Genomic DNA, 12,988 nt, shown 5'->3' with positions numbered 1-12,988 from the left:
TGATGGGAAATCTGACAAGCAAGACTGTGTTAACGTCACACTGCCATCTAGACAGAACACACCAAAAGCACAAGAATCTCTCTACTGCAGTGCTGAAGCTGACACCATGTCATGGGCAAGTGTAGCTGAAGATAATTCACTAAGGAGAATAAGCCAGTTCCTCACCGCTTTTGCTCTTCCATAATGAAATTACAAAGGAAACTGTAAATTCCTTAATATTTTTGTTTTATATCTTGGGATATTTATGCTTTGGTTTTTGGTTTTCTTCATTTTCATTTAAGGTTTTGTTAACTTTTCTTATTACTTTTATCTTGTCATTGCTTTAATAGTTTGCTAAGGCTATACACTGTATATAATGATACTGTTTTAAAGGCCCCATTGAGTAAAATGAATGTATTTTATGAATAAAATAAATTTCAAACTTTTCACTCTGAGACTCTTCTTTAGTCAGGTGAGGTTTCACACTCCTGTAAACCCAGAACTCACAGGCTTGGATGTATCTCAGTAAGTTCTAGGAAGCTCGGGCTGCACAAGGATTTCCCAGTCATGGGTCTCAGGACTACACAGGGGGATGGCACCTTGGATGTGGATGGCATAGCCTACTCCATGGATAACAACTACATAAGAGAAAAACTAGACATATTGTATCTTTGAGGTCATATATTTAGCTACCAGTTAAATGTGGTACACTGTACACACTTGTTCACAAAATCATCTTGTAGACCAAATTAAGGGAAACAAAACTATTGCTCCAGGCCTCTCAGGAAATAAGAATGTTCATTAAAATTGTATAAAAGAAATCAGGAAATGAAAAGCAATATGCCTCTGGTTTTCTTGAAATATATCACGAGTGATAACAGATCAGTAGAGATAATTTCCTGCAAGACATGCTGGGATATTTTGTGGTGTTTTCTTTATACTTAGGGGTGTTTTACCACCACATACATGCAATTCCTACAGAGGCCAGGTGAGGGCAGAGTCCACCTGGAATCTAAGTTAAAGAGGTTTGTTAGCTGTCCTGTGGGTCTTCTGAGACAGCAATAAATGCTCTTAATGGATGAGACATCTCCACAGTCCCTGCAATTGACCTTTATCCTCCCAGCCACTTGTGCTGTATTAGGTGGATTGGATCACTCCCAAACAAAGACAGAAGTTTATTGAAAACTGTAGGGACAGGCATGCTAATTGTCTTAGGCTGCCACACATCCATTCAGGGCTCTCATAGGTTCAGGATCCTGCCCCAGTCTCACTGACTGTCAGAACGGAACAGATTTCCTAGATCTCTTCTAGGTTGACAACACCTATTAAGCCTGTCTGATGAAATGCAGAATTGAGAAGACCCTCCAGGGGGGTAGATGTAGGATGAGGAATCCCTCTTGATGGTCCAGATAAGCAATGTTGGGAGGAACCTCATGACTAGAGGGAGTGGATAGAGTTTTCATCAGGGCCACATGTCTCTAGTGCAGAGTGATTCTGGGCAAAACTATAAAAGGAGAGAAGTGGTTGAAGGTGCTCTGCTACCACAGCAGATCTCGATTATATCGAGAAAGTTCTTCAAGATGACTGATTTACTCTGGTGAAGCTCCTCTGGGATAGATCTGAGTTCTGAGACTGAGAGTGAGGCAGAGATTTAATGTGTAAAGGAAGTAATTCCGTGTGCCTCCAGGCTAGAACTATCACTATCAAGAGCAAAAGGTACCTACTGTCTTCTGATCTTAGTGTGTGTGTGTGTGTGTGTGTGTGTGTGTGTGTGTGTGTGTGTGTGTGTGTGTGTTGCCAGGTCTTGGCCCCCAGAAGCTAAGACATCTGGCTTTTCATTCCTCACTTAAGCTAGAATCTGTCCATCTCATATAATTACTCATTTAATTAGATTACTGTGTGTTCCTTTTGAGAAATTTTAGACTTGTGTTATTTTACTTTCTTGCCCAGTGATTCTGTGCAATTCATAACTGAGATAATGCTGTTGTGAGGCCCAAACTACTCTTGGTCAGGGTTCTATGGGGTAACAACTTATAGAATGCATTTCTATACATACAAAAGCCTATTTTTTAGAATGACTTAGAGGCTGTGGTCCAGCTAATTGAACATTGGCTGGCTATAATGGCAAAGTCCAGGAATCCAGTAGTTGCTCAGTCCACAATGCTTGATGTCTCAGCCCATCAGTCTGGAATCCCAAAGAAGATGGCTCCAATGCCAGTGAAGGAATGGACTTACTAGCAAGGTGAGAGCAAGCAGCTAAAGAGCAAAAGCTCCCTTCCTCCATTTCTGTATATGGGCTTCCAGCACAAGGCCTGGCTCAGGTTACAGATGAGGTTTTGGGGCTCAAAACGTCTGAGTTAAAGGTGTTTCTTTCCTCATTAACATGCAGATAATGTCTTCGAACCACAAAGAACTGGATTCTATGTGGATTTTCTCTCTTCAAATTAAGCAAAAATACCTCATAGGTGTGCCCCTCCATTTTCGGGTCTTAGTTAATTCCAGATGTAATAAAATTGACAACTAATAATATCTATCACAACTTCACCCCATGTCAACTTGACACACAATTATATCTTTTTATATCATGATTAATTTCTAAATGTAAAACAATAACCAGGTCATAATAATGCCTAAACATGATAAGATTATTCCAAGTACAAAACAAACACATTATGTATTAGACCAGCTCAAAATTATGCCTAGCATGATTTAACTATCCCTGTACAACTACAAACACAATAAAAAGTTACAATAAGTGGCAATGTCCCTTGAGGGACATTTATTAAACATTTATTAAATCTCAAATTTAAATATGATAAACATCAATATTCTCCCTTATTTTAGAATGAATGATTTTATTTATTTGTTTATTTTTATTTTTACATCCTAACCAAAATTTCACCTCCATCCTCTCCTCTCAACCATCCGCCCACCTCCACTCTTCCTGATCCACATCCATTCCTCTTTCTCTTTCTTCTCTTCAGAAATGTGCAGGCCTCCTACAGATATCTGCCTGCCATGTCATATCAAGCTGTGGTGGGACTAGGCATGACTTCTTCTATTAAGGCTGGATATAGCAACTCAGTAGGAGGAATGGGTCCCCAAAGCAGGCAATAGAGACAAGCCCTGCTCCCACTGTTAGGAGTCTTACAAGAAGACCAAGTTATACAATTGAAAATATATGCAGAGGGCCTAGGTCAGTCCCATGCATGTTCCCTGGTTGGTGGTTCAGGCTCTGAGTTACTATGAGCCTAGGTTATTTAGTTCTGTGGCATGCTTGTGGGGCTCCTGACCCCACTATCACTTACAAAAATTTAATTGTTTATTCACTAATTTAAATGCATTGGTGTTTTGCCATCATGTATGCCTGTGTGAGGGTGTCAAATCCTCTGGAACTGGAGTTACAAACAGTTGTGAGCTGCATCGATTTCTTTCATTATTTTAAAAATTAATTATTTCATATGAATAGGGTATGGAAATCTACTGATCGGAATTTAAAATAATAACATATATCCATTTACTTATTTTGAGAGGGGGAAACATATACATACATACATACATACATACATACATACATACATACATACATATGATAGAGAGAGAATGAACATACAATACACACCATGCCAATTTGACATTCTGTTTATATGGAGGTCAATGAACAAATTTGGAGGAGTAAGCTCTTTCATCCCACCCAACTAGGCATCTCATTGGCCCTTCCCTGGTACTTTTCATGGTCAACTCGTGGCTTTCTGCCTTAGAGGATATTCTAAGTGGTTCTGAAACTTAGAGAATATTTTAATATTAAAGTCCATTGGAAAATTTGTGCAGAATTTTGTTTCAAATGATTGATACTCTTAATAAAAGCTCACCTTAGGGGTAAGAATTCTTGATGGGATGAGGGTTGCTGTGTGTCTAGCTTGAAGAAACTGCTTGTCCAGAGTAATTCATGGGAAAAAAGCAAAAGTGAAGTTACTCTGCCATACAGGTAAGTGAATTCACTGGAAATAACCAGTGAAAAAGCACCAAGGAAGGTTTCAGGGTGAGTCATTGAAATGCCATGTTCCTTCTTGGCATTGTGCCTTTGAGAGTCTGTCCTATGTGCCCCGTGCACTTCTCAGGTCTAAGGCTATTAGTCATAAGTGCTCTGAGACTACTGTGGACAGTTCAGGTTTCAGCATTTAACCAGTTACAGCAATCATCACATACTTATCCGAATATAACATTCTTACAAGGATCAAAATTTCCAAGGTACTCCAGAACTTAAATAGCCTTTGTGGTTACTGCATGTTTTAGAATACTAATGTCTCAAAGACTCAGTGAAAACATTCCACTTAGATGAAGTACCTTGTACATTTCAATCTCTAGATACTTTTAAAACAAGAATCACTGAAAAGTTGATGCAAAATGACATGCACAGAACATGATATACTGAGATGCATCTTTAAATTTATATAAAAGTTACACTTCAGGATCAAATATGAGCACAGTCATTAATTATACCCAGACTTTTGTTTTATTTCATACTTGTTGGCATTCAGAATAAGCTATATCAAAACATGGGGCTTGACATAGGGTAGGTATTTGAGTGGATGAATGAACGTGAGGAAGGACTCAGATCTTCCCCTGAAACTGCTCATAAAACCTAGAAAGGATTTCCTGACAATTTCCTGAAGCAGGTCAGAAGCACCACATGTCTCTCCATGGAGGAAACGTGCAGCCTCATATCTGAAGACTGATGAAGGCACACAGAGAGGACATGATCCAAAAGCCCTCACTATTTGCCATTCATCTGCTTGACTCCTATTGCTTTCATTTTGACACACGTTTCATAACATTCCACTTTCCATCAACTCTAGAACAAAAGCTCAGGTCTACTACATGCTCTCAGAGACAGAGTGCTGGCCCTGAGCCATGGTGCATGTCCACGGCTCATATCATGCTGCATGGGTGAAATGACTGGGCCCACCAGGAGTTGAGTATCAGAAAACGTCCCCGAGGTGAGAAGGGTAAGGGTACTGGGAAACATGGAAGATACATAAAGGCATCATTTTGTGGTAGGGAAGGAACTCTGGTGAACATGAAGGCTGTAGCCCACTCCAAGGATCAGGACCATAATGAAATCTAGAGTAAGGGCCCATAATTTTGGGGCCATGTGCATCTCTGTCCCTACATGTTGTAGAATTTGGGGACCCAGGCCTGATATGAGACCAGATGAGTGTTTGGAAGACTCCCTTTCTTTGGTAGCCTTGTTCTGGTTTCTAGCAGCCTGCAGAGTCAGTAATTCCTCTTGAGATGATCTCCACAGCAGGATTGATGCCTTTTCACCATCTCCATGTGCTCCATGGGTCACTCTGACCTGCGCCTGGGATGTTACTCCACTTTTAACTAAGGAGTGTTCTGGGGCTGCTGGCTGTCACTTGGGACAGTTTTTGGCAGGAGTCTGTGAAGCTTGTGGTGGCTGCCATTTGGATGAGGCATGGGAACTTCTGGGGATGGATTAATTCTGTTTGCTTGCTCTTCCTATTGAGACTTTAGGCACAAGTGAGATGTTGGTGTCAAAGGCTTTGTTCTTGTCTTTCATGCTTGGTAGCCTGACTAGGGGTGGCATAGACCAGGGAATGAGACCTGTTCAAAGATAGTGCAGGCATGTACAGTGGTAGCAGTTGCTCTTAGACTTTCATACGTATCAAACAGTTTCAGTGAGAGATACCTCTTTCCATCCTTTTCCTGATAGCTGGAAGTTCATTAAGTTGCGTCTAAGAAGGACCTCTCCAAATGAGTATGGTGCCTGGCTGGGTGCACGGGGATCCGGGATTCAGAGTTAGAGGCACCCCAGGGCAAATGACAGTGAGGTGGGGATGGATGGCAGCTGATGATGCTGTGTTTGTCTTCTCCCAACTCCCTTGTTTACTCAATGGCTGAGCAACAATACTATATGCTTTTACATTTAATTAATTTGATACTGATTAAGTGAAGTCAAAATGTTGCTATTAATGTACATCTAAAGTACCTGACTCTTTCAATTGTAAATTAGAATATTTACTTAATATTATGTGAAAATATGCACATTTAAGGGTTACTTCTTAAGCACAGGATATTCTATGGAATGACAATTCTGGATGAAAACAATCTTGAAAAAATCATCTCATGTCTAAGCAATTTTGGTGTTTTTTTTCTACCTTAGGAAGACTTGTGCTGTGAAAGTTTGCACTAGGTAGGTGAATATGCTTTTCTTTTGGTAATCTCTGTTTTGTTGTGGAGTCCCTAAAAAGGAACCTAAGATGGGTAGAAACAAATGATAAGACTCTCCTCTTTTTAAAAAAAGTACTCTCCTCTCAAAAACATCTTCTATTAGCCCCACCATAATCTGTTTTATTATGCCTTCTAAGGATATCTTGGAGGTTTGTTAATTTGAATGCAATAAGCCCCAATAATCTCATAGGGATTGGCACTATTAGGGGGTGTGGCTTTGTTGGAGAGAGTGTGGCCTTGTTGGAGGATTATGTTACAGTGGGGGAGGGTTGAGATCTCTTATGCTCATGCCATGCCTAGTGTCTCAGAGCACTTTTTGCTGCCTGTGGATTAAGATGTAGCTTCATCTCCACATTTTTCTCCTTCTCCAGCACCATATCTGTCTGCATGCCTCCATGTCCTGCCATGATCATAATGAACTAAACCTCTCAAACTGTAAGCCACCTGATTAAATGTTTTCCTTTATAATTGTTGCTGTGGTCATTGTGTCCCTTCACAGCAATGAAACCCTAACTAAGACAGTAGGTATCCAACATAATCACAGAGAACAATGGACTCAAGAAAGAATTCTACTTCTGGATGACAATTTGAGCATGGACTTTGGTATAAACCAGCTCTGATGCAGAATACCTTGTAAGGGGTGTACAGTTAGGTGTATTTGTTACAAATGCTTTTAGACCTGTATTATCTTTATAGACACCACTGTAGAGCAAGCCAAGGACAATAATTTCACCATGCTAAGTAGAAATCTGGGACAGCCATGTGTCATTCAGTGGGTAAGAGCTGATCTGTTGTTCTACACTGAGTAGTAGCATGCAGAGTCAGAAATATCTTTCTCCTGTGTTCTGCCTTTTTGCCTCCTATTAATTCAGACATGAATTTTCACCCATTTAACTAGAACTTTCCCAACACATGCAGTCAGCCCATCCAAGCCATCCCCTTCCCATGCTACTCACCCTAGTTACCTCTGTATCTTCAAAGCCTAGTGTAATAAATGTTTCCTAAGTCTACACAGAAATATAAACTAGTCCATGAAGGAATTAACAACTCAACTTCTAGGCAACTAGAAGATGTTTTAGATAGAGACAGTAGTGGCCAATACCATCACGGAGAATGATACCTCATGACTTATATATATTGAAGACTGCATTATTCAGGTGAGAAAAAATTAAAACAATGAGATTAATATTAAAATATTGAAATGATTACAGTTATAGAAAAAAGTGTTGAAGGAAGTTTCGATATTCATTTCTAGATACTGAAAGCAAAGGTTATTTCTCATGTTTCTATTTTTTGAAAGTTACATTTTACATATTTTCTAATAAGGCAAAACAGTGTCTCTGTTGTGAATTAAAAAGTTATGCCTTTCCAACAAACATAACAGGTACTCAGAGTTGAAGGTAGAAAAGAGCTAACACAGCAAGCTGGCCACTCGGAAAGTTCTGCTGCCTCCTTGGCGGGTGTCTGGGAGTTGGGATTTCAGTTTATCTTTATATTTATATACACATGTATATGCAGTTAGATATGGTTGTACATATTATGTATACCATATAGGTACTTATAAAAACATGCACATAACTATACCCATAGCTCTGCGTACAACATGCATACCATACACATGCTTACCAATACCACAGAGGTTGTTTGTTTCTTTTTATATTTTGTTATGCCAAATTATTGTACATCTAATTAATTTAATGTATATTTCTATGTGTCTGCAAGTGTGTGTGTGTGTGTGTGTGTGTGTATATGTGTGTGTGTGTGTGTGTGCATGCAAATGTGTAGACAAATACATGTTTCTAAATGTATGAATGTGGGCACATATATGTGAGTATAGTGTGTGAAAAAGCATGTGTGTATTGTGGCACAACAATGATGGTGCCCTCATCCTTTATGATGGGCTAGTGGCACTATTACTTTTGGGTGGGGCATGCTTTATCATGCTGCATTTTGTGCATGGAATTGCCATGTTTCTAGAATACTGATGTTGTCTAAGATGTTGCTAACAATATGTAGATGTTTCAGGATCTTTCTTAGATGGATATCTACAATCTATGTCACATATTAAACCCTTCAGATAACATTTGACACCAAGCACATGTAAGTTTTCAGTTTCTCCTTCCTCTTCTAATGCACTTTCAGATTATAGTAAATCATCACTATCAAGTAAAACTAAAACCACTTACTGGCTATCCAGAACTTGGTGAAGAACAGGAAATTGTGGGTTCCCAGGATAAAATGATGTCCACTGGAAGATTTCCAGGTGGGATGTTCCTACTGTAACTGTTACCACAGGCCTCCAGGCTGAGACAGCAAAGAGGCATCTCTGCTGGGCAACTGTATAACTTCTCTTCTTCCGGATTCTGCTGCTGCAGACAGGAAAAGGATTTCAAGTCTGTGATTAGATACCTGGTTTTATTGAGGCCACACTCCCTAAACCCTGTTAGGCTTTGAGGATAGCACAATGCTTACGCTGCATCTAGAGATAACAGGAAGAAATTCCCAAGAGTTTTTCTTTTATATCTGAGATTTTATTGGTTGAGAACCAGTAGAAAAACATGTTAATTCAGTTTGGTTTTCTTTCTTTTTGCATGCTACAATTCTTAAGTGTATGTTTCCATCCTCATAAGGTAGAGGAATGAAACACTGTGATACCTTGACTAACTCCTCAGATCTCTAAGATGCCTCCTTCCCACTATCCTTAAATGTCATATTAGGGCAAGAAAAAAGCATCCATGGTAAAAATAAATAAATAAATAAATAAATAAATAAATAAATAAATAAATAAAAAGGAAACCCAACACTAAGGAGTCTGAGCTAGAAGTATTGCAGGAAATCTGAGACCAGCTGTGAGAGATAAACTTTCAGGGAAGGAGAGAGGCATGAAGGCAAAGGACAATGGGAGATTGGGAAGGGGTTTGCTCAAAGTGAGATATGTCCATTATTTTGTACTACTAATCTCCACTAGCATTTGTTAGAAAAGGTGACAACAGCTGAGGCAGAGTCAGCACCTGTCCCAGGACTCCACTTTCCAAAATGGGACAGGATGAACTACTGTTACATTGCTATCCAGTGAGTGACAGCCTCAGAAGTCATCAACTACCATGATGAGAGGAGGTAGGGAAAGCCTCATGGCTTTCTGCTTTCTGGTCAATCCCACTTCAAGTTGTGTTTAATATTGGTGAAGGGACAGGCTGGAGGGCAAATTTCAAACAGCTCTGTTCCCTAAGCCCCAGTTATTGCAGATGGCACAATACAAGCCTCATGATAAGAGAATCTTGATGATAAACTGAGTCTCAGAAATGATAGACCAGTATTTGAACTGTGAACATATGGCCTGAGTTTGCCCCATCCCCAATGACCTTCCTCTTCTCAGCAGTGAACTTCTGTAGTAGAAGAGGATGATTGGATGGGAAGCTGGCCTGATGTGACTAGAAGGGCGGAGAATGCTCCTGATAGTGGTCATGGACTTGGATTTACTATGTGGTAGGCATGGGTTTGGTGGGTCATTATGTATTATCATGTAAGTATAGGCTAACTAATAATGTAAAAACGTAGGCTTGAATTAGGGCTACTGCAAATTCTAAGATAGTTAGGAGGGCCAGGATAATGAAGGTAATGGATGCAGTGGGTGGGCTAATGCTTGTAAGAACTAATGTTGCTCCACCAATTAGATGAATAAGAAGGTGTCCAGCTGTAATATTAGCTGTGAGTCGAACTGCTAGAGCTATGGGTTGGATAAATAGGCTGATTGTTTCGATAATAATAAGCATGAGGATTAAAGAGATTGGAGTTCCTTGAGGTAAAAAATGGGCTAGTGAGGATTTTAGTTTGTGTCGGAATCCTAATGTTACGGCCCCTGCTCATAGAGGGATGGCTATTCCGAGATTTATTGATAGTTGTGTTGTAGGAGTGAATGTATGTGGTAGGAGTCCTAGAAGGTTTGTTGATCCAATAAATATTATAAGTGATACTAATATTAGTGATCATGTACGTCCTTTTGGGGTGTGAATGAGTATCATTTGTTTTGTAATGAGTTTTGTTAGTCAATGTAGAAATGAGAAGTAGCGATTTGTAACTAGACGTTTAGAGGAAGAGAGTAGGATTGATGGTAATATAATGATAAATATGACGATTGGAAGTCCTATTATTGTGGGGGTAATAAAAGAGGCGAATAGATTTTCGTTCATTTTGATTCTCATGGGTTGTCTGTTTTTGTTAATTTTGTGGTTTTAATTGAAGGATTTAGTGGAAAGTTAATTATTGAAATTTTTAATTGTATAAGTACAAATAAGGTAATTGTGGATGATAGAATAGTAATAAAACATGTGGATGTATCTAGTTGTGGCATTTCACTATGGAAAATATTATTTTCTGACTTTAACTTAAAAGGTTAACGCTTTAAGCTTCATAGTGAAATTAGATTATTGATGCAGATCAGTTCTCAAAATGTTTTAGTGGTACTATTTCAAGGACAATAGGTATAAAGCTATGGTTTGAACCGCAAATTTCAGAACATTGACCGTAGAATAGTCCTGGTCGATTGGATGAGATTGTGGCTTGATTAAGGCGTCCTGGGATCGCATCTATTTTTAATCCTAAAGATGGGACGGCTCATGAGTGAAGTACGTCTTCTGATGAAATTAGTATACGAATTGGTAGTTCTATTGGTAAGACAACTCGGTTATCTACTTCTAATAATCGAAGTTCACCTGGTTTCAAGTCGTTTGTTGGAATTATATACGAATCGAAACATAGGTCTTCATAATCTGTGTATTCATAGCTTCAGTATCATTGATGGCCTATAGTTTTTACTGTTAGAACAGGATTGTTAAATTCATCTATTATATAAAGAATTCGAAGGGATGGAAGTGCAATTAGAATTAAAATAACGGCTGGAAGGATAGTTCAGATTGTTTCTACCTCTTGTGCATCTATTGTGCTTGTGTGAGTTAATTTTGTGGTAAGTATTAGTGTAATAATGTATAATACTAAGGAGCTAATTAAGAATACAATTATTAAAGTATGGTCGTGAAAGTTTGTTAATTCTTCTAAAATAGGTGATGTAGCATCTTGTAAACCTAGTTGGAATGGATAAGCCATATAAGATATATAGATGTTATTCTATAATTTAACTTTGACAAAGTTATGTAATTATTTTACTAATATCTCATTGAGAAAGACATAGAGGTTATGGGATTGGCTTGAAACCAGTTTTAGGGGGTTCGAATCCTTCCTTTCTTATTTTACTTTTACGTAGGTAGGTTCTTCGAATGTGTGGTATGGTGGTGGGCAGCCATGTAATCATTCTAGATTTGTTGATGAATACTCTACTGATAGGACTTCTCGTTTTGAAGCAAAAGCTTCTCAGATTATAAAAATTATCACTAGTACAGCAGTGAGTGAAATAAATGATCCTATTGAAGATACTGTGTTTCATGTGGTATAAGCATCTGGGTTGTCAGAGTATCGTCGTGGCATGCCTGATAATCCTAGGAAATGTTGTGGAAAGAAAGTTAAATTTACTCCTACAAATAAAATGGCAAAGTGGGCTTTGGCTCATGTATCATTAATAGTATAACCTGTAAATAGTGGGAATCAATGGACAAATCCTGTTATAATAGCAAATACAGCTCCTATGGATAATACGTAATGAAAATGGGCTACCACATAGTATGTGTCGTGGAGAACAATGTCTAGAGAAGAGTTTGATAATACAATTCCTGTTAATCCTCCTACTGTAAATAAGAAAATAAAGCCTAGAGCTCATAGTATTGCTGGTGATCATTTAATATTCCCTCCGTGAAGTGTAGCTAGTCAACTAAATACTTTTACTCCTGTTCGGATGGCAATAATTATAGTGGCGGATGTAAAGTAGGCTTGTGTGTCTACATCTAACCCTACTGTAAATATATGGTGGGCTCATACGATAAATCCTAAAAATCCAATTGACATTATTGCTCATACTATTCCTATATAGCCAAATGGTTCTTTTTTACCTGAGTAGTAAGTTACAATGTGGGAAATAATTCCAAATCCTGGTAAGATAAGAATATAAACTTCAGGGTGACCAAAAAATCAGAATAGGTGTTGGTATAGAATTGGGTCTCCTCCTCCAGCAGGATCAAAGAATGTTGTATTTAAATTTCGGTCAGTTAGTAATATTGTAATTCCTGCAGCTAGAACTGGAAGAGAAAGTAGTAATAGAACAGCTGTAATAAGGACAGATCATACAAATAGTGGTGTTTGATATTGTGTTATAGCTGGTGGTTTTATATTGATAATAGTTGTAATAAAATTAATAGCTCCTAAAATTGAGGAGACCCCGGCTAAATGTAAAGAAAAAATTGTAAGGTCTACTGATGCTCCAGCATGTGCTAAATTACCAGCTAAAGGGGGGTATACAGTTCAACCTGTACCAGCTCCTGCTTCTACTATGGATGATGCTAGTAGTAGAAGGAATGATGGTGGTAATAATCAAAAACTTATATTGTTTATACGTGGGAATGCTATATCTGGGGCTCCAATTATTAAAGGGACTAATCAGTTACCAAAACCTCCAATTATTATTGGTATAACTATGAAGAAAATTATAACGAATGCATGAGCAGTGACAATTACATTGTAAATTTGGTCGTCACCTAATAATGCTCCAGGCTGTCCTAATTCTGCTCGAATTAGGACACATGGAAGCTACTGTGGTGTTCCAGATGTTCCTGTAGCCAGCACATAGATAGGCCAAGGGTACAAAGAG

The sequence above is a fragment of the Peromyscus eremicus genome, unplaced genomic scaffold (genome assembly GCF_949786415.1).
Source record: "Peromyscus eremicus unplaced genomic scaffold, PerEre_H2_v1 PerEre#2#unplaced_60, whole genome shotgun sequence".
Lineage (NCBI taxonomy): Eukaryota > Metazoa > Chordata > Mammalia > Rodentia > Cricetidae > Peromyscus > Peromyscus eremicus.
This window is presented reverse-complemented; position numbering follows the sequence as displayed.